The sequence below is a fragment of the Athene cunicularia genome, unplaced genomic scaffold (assembly GCF_003259725.1).
Source record: "Athene cunicularia isolate RWA unplaced genomic scaffold, athCun1 SCF_2, whole genome shotgun sequence".
Lineage (NCBI taxonomy): Eukaryota > Metazoa > Chordata > Aves > Strigiformes > Strigidae > Athene > Athene cunicularia.
Window position 1 is genome coordinate 61,964 of NW_020799266.1, and position 5,151 is coordinate 67,114.

Here is a 5,151-nt window from a genome sequence, read left to right on the forward strand (position 1 = left end):
GTGACGGCTGGGCGGCGCCGGGCTCTGGCGGGAAGGCGGGCGGGCAGCTCCAGCTCGGCCTGCTGGGGGTTGCTCTCTAGGCACGGGTGCATGGGAGCGGACCGTCGTAGCAGCCCGAAGTTACCGAGTTCTGTGTCCTGGTTTTCCTTTGGTATGTGCTCTGAATTAGAAAAATCCTCACGACATATTAATAAACCCGCAATTTCAGTCTGCTGGGCTTCACATTTTAACACTTTTATAGCGTATACTCTGATTTGTACATTGATAGAAATAAAATCTTTAATACATACAATATTTTAATACTGTACGCTATACAATTTAAATATTTAGGGTGGAAAGGGCACATTTACTCGTACTCCTGGAGTTTTCCCAGCCACAGAAAAAGCAGCTCAAGTTCACCTGATGCTACAATACTGTGAGCATCAATGTCAGTAACAGCCCACCAAAGACACCATGACTGCCTTCAGTTTTCAGGACGTTGCTCTCAGTTAACCTGTAGTAAAGCAGCTTCTGGGTTTGAGTTAAAGTGAGGGAAGTCTCTTGAGTCTTATTTATTCTAATTTGATAAAAGCTTGATTCATAATGTGCGACAGTGAGTGACCTCTTCTGTTACAGTGGACAGTGCTTGAAAGATTTCATGAGTTCACTGTTTTAGAAAGACTTACACTAATTTACAGGCCTGATGTTGTTTTTTCATACAATATCACCAGGAGATATTTTGACTTAGGTAAATTCAACCATTAGCCAGGCTGTAATGTTAATCAGTTCTGTGTAGAGAATTCAAAAGGTTTTTTTTTCTGTCCTGAATAGCCTGGCACAGAGGGGAACACCACAAGCTATGCTGTACCTTGCCCTGAGCCTACTGAAATAAAAGCTTTCCTGGAAGAGTTGGGAAGTATCTCACACTCAGTCTTCAACCTTCAGCTATTCTGTTTAGACAAGTTCTGAAGCACCAGTGCTTTCTCAGAAAGTGGGAAAAGTATTATAGCTATTTATTGCTAAAGCGTAGTAGTATCTGAGACTCTCCCATAACAGCAATACCACCGCATTGAGTGTTGTGTACACAAAACTAAAGGATGGCTCCTCCTACCAAGAACTTACAAAATGAAAAAATCCATTCAAGTGATTTGTGTCTTCTCCGAGATAACTGCAGGTTATAATGTCTGATTATAAAGGCCTTCTCCCTGCTACAGTCATATTCTGTTGTTTTCCACTTCTGTTCTCATAAGAGGATGATGAGTCACTGGCCCAAATTTTGAAAACCTTGGGTATAAGCATTCATCTGAAATTGTCTGTGCTGGCACCTATGAAGTATGAGAGCTGCATGCTAAGACTTGCTGGAAATAACCCAAGGAGATAGTTCTTGCTAAAACATCTTGTGCTTGGTTGAAGATAGTGTGGATTCCTGGACTGAAGTTCAAGGAAAGAAAGGAAAGCTAAGCCTGTTCTTAAGGGATTCCCTTCAAGTGGATGCTTTTCAGGATCAGAGCCTTAAATAACTGCGTTTCCTGAAAAAAATGCAGTTCTATATTTTCTTCATAGCCCATATAAGCTGCTCTCTCATAGGTGATGACACTCATTTCAATGTCGCTGCCCTTTAGTAAGGAATTTCTTTCCCCATTCCAACAGGGAAAATAAATTCTTCATGACAAAAGTGCTGTCCATGCATCCTCTGATCTCTGAGACCTCAGCTGTTGTTTATAATCACTGCCTTTTCTTGGGAGAATTTCCCCACACGATGACCTAGAAATGGATAAAAACCAGTCTGTTCAGCTAAGGGCCATATGGAGCATGACTGAGCAGAGGCAGTCCCTGCACTTTTTGGCCTGGTTTTGTGCATGCAAAGAACTGAACTTGGGACCTACCCATCCTGAGCACTGGGATGACAAGCAGGAGCAAACAAAAGCAAACGAGTGAGGTGGTCCTTCTGTAATGAGACAGTCAGGGAAAAGCACTGACAAAAGCAGTGTTAGGTTGGAAAAAATCCGCAAGCGAGTAAGACACAAAGCAATGCAGAAGAGAGAGGGGTTGGGAAAGGGACAAATGACACTATGAATGAATTTGCTGTGTCAAGGGGGTGTCTAAGAAGGGAAGGGAGAGACAGGTGCCTGATTCTGTCTCTGCTTGGTCTGGCTTGTTACTAGCAACAGCACATCCTGCTGCTGGGGCAAGCAGAGCCGCCTGGGCCTGGGGCAGCGGGGACCTGCAGGCCAGCTCTCCATCGTACATGTGCTGAGCATATCCATCACCAGAGGAGCCCTATGAGTATCTCCACATGTGCAGTGCCCATTTCTCCAAAGAAGTAACTGCACTTCATATGCTGTTTAGAAGTATACAGAGGATGTGGCCATGTAGGATGTGAAGCCCCATGTTCCATGGGATACTGATACACAGTGGTGGTGGGTGGTGTCTGGTGGGTCTGGCTGGTGGGTCTTTCAGGCTTCCAAGGGCCCCCATTGTATGATGGCCCTCCCTGGGAGGACACCTCAAAGCTCCTGGCAGGTGGCAACAGAGGGAGATTTGCTGAGGCCACATGGAAAGCAAGGGAGGATTCATATTAGGATCTTGCAGCCTTGTTTCATTTTCCTGTTCCTGTACATGAGGAGGAATAGATGGTCTCACTGGGTGCTGTGCTCCGGGTCACCCTGCAGTGGCCCCTCAAGCCATTTTCAAATCCTTGAAATCCTTCTCACCCCCCTGCCCTTTTTTCACCATTCCCCGTAATCAGTTATCTGTTTTTCACATTGTTTCTTCTTCCTCTAGCCTTCTTCCACCTTGGGGGGCTTGATGGCTGGGTTAGGACCAGCCTGGTGCCTAGAAGGACAATGACAAAAACTCCCCTGTTCCAAGGACATTTAGGGACCTATCTGACCAGCCATGGCTGTAATTAGAATGGCCTCAGCCCTGTGCTGTCTCATTCCTTTCCTTATGGTCTGTTGGTAACCCTGGAAGGTGAGAAGTGCCTGTAAAACAGTGACATAGTGACCAGAGATGACCCCTCACCTCTTAGGCAGTCCAGGCAGGCTGCTGGATGTTGCTCAAAGGAGGTGCAGATAAGATCCAGTTATCTTCTTCATCCTCTGGATCGATGGTCCCTGGCTATTTCCCTGGTCTATCTCTGTTGTGTCCTATTATTTTTATGCCCTTGATTTAACAGTCCTATTCCTGATGTACATGGTCATACACAGCAGCAGGTTCAGCGTCTGAATCAATAGCCTTTCTCACACACTGAGGGACATGTGTTCCTGACCTCTGGGAGCCCAGGATAAACATTTCAAATGCATTATTTTATGGCCCAAACTGCCAAATGAGTTGGTGCTGCAGAACTGGAAATTGCAGCTCTGTAGTTCAGACCTTTGGTGCTTTTTCCTGGGCACTTAAGACAATGGAGAAAGAAGTATTACAGTCTTTCTGTACCACTTCCACAGTGGAAGGTGGGAGGGAGCATCATAAGAAATTACAATTCATCTTTTTTCCTCCTAAGGGTGAAAGGCTCTAATCTCTCTCTACAAAGGTTTGAAGTCTGTAATTAATCATAATCTGTGAGATATGAAGCAGAGCACTAGTAACCTTTTATGGTCTTTTATTGTTGGTCCAATAAAAAGTATCACATGTAATTTGTCTGTCTTGTTGAGGGCTAATATTTGGCTAGTGATTAGTTCCTATAATCTGTTGTCAGAGGAGCCCTCAGTGTGAAATTCATGTTCTTTCTCCAGTCTTGCCAGCAGCGGGTATGGCCATATGCGGGTGTCTCGTGAAAACAGTATAAAATATGCATATCATGAATTTGTTATGCACCAGCTGTTTGTTGCAAGACTGGCATCTCAGAATGCTGCTGTCAAGTGCCTGACTGTTTCTGTTACACTTCCCTCTCCCATCGCCTCGTGCTTGTCACATCTCTCTGATGGAGAACCCCGTTCTGAACCCGGGTGCTATTCAGGAGGTAAAAATGGGCAGGCTGGCAGCCTGGCTGGTTTTCTGTTTTCCCATAGCTCCTTTGTGTGAATCCCATAGGCACTGACACTGGAGGGCAAGTCTAGGTTCACATGCAAAACGTGGGCAGATTCAGCTCAGGTCATCGGCAGGACTATCTGGGTACTGCGCTCATAGGGTATTTCGCTGCTGTGCTCATACCCGTCATCACTGGATATTTCGCTGCAAATGTACCTGCATCTTCATTCTGTTTGTGGTGAACAGAGGCTTAGGGAGAACAGAGGGCCTGAGGTCTCCCTGCGGCTGTCTGGCAGGGTCTGCCTACACTGGTCCTCCTTGCAGATGGCTTCTCCTCCCCAAAATTCAGTGTCAAGGAGCATTGCAGGGGATAAAATTCTCTTCCATAGGATGGGGGGAAGAAAGCAGACTGACAAAGAAGAGCTGTCTCAGAGACAGGCCGTTCAAATTAGCGTGCTTTAAATGGATGATTTCCTATGGATTTTTAATCCTCCAGCTGCAATAACCTGTTAAAACATGAGAGCTCCAAGAGCTATTGTCATCCAGTCACAGCACAAACTAAAAAATGTCTCTAAGTGAGCCAAGGCACGGGAGATGTTAACAGCTCCCAGAAGCTGTTGTTCATGCAGCTCATTCATCTGCTGTGCCTTAGCAGCTCCTTCAGAGCCACCAGGTGAAGTCAGCCCAGCCACTGTCTCACGAGCACCAGGTTGGGCTTTGGACCAAAATGGGGCCCCTTGAACTGACTGTGACTGTTTCTGTGGATTAGTGGCTAGAATGTGACTTTTTTCTACTGCTTTTTTTGCAATATGTGGGTCCCCTCTGATTATGGTCTTTGAAATGCCCAGTTCAGGACAGCAGCCAAGCACAGCTGCATGTGGGCTTTAGTGGCTTTCAGTCTCTTGCCCCTTCTTCTGAAATGGACCCTCCATCTGAGCAGGGGCACCCAGAGTCAGTCTGAACAGGTGTTTATACAGCTAGGGCTTACACATCCAGGGAGAAATGGATATCCTTGGGCTCTGAAAGTGTTTGTTCTTACCAGTAGCACTGGCTGATGTTATGTGGACTATTGCATCTCCTACATGGTCATAGACTCCAGCAAGAATTCCCTCTCCACTCCAGGTGGAGGAACTGCCTGCCCCAAGGAAGGTCACAGAAGGAATGCCATCCATTCTGCGCCCAGACAAAGCACTAATTACA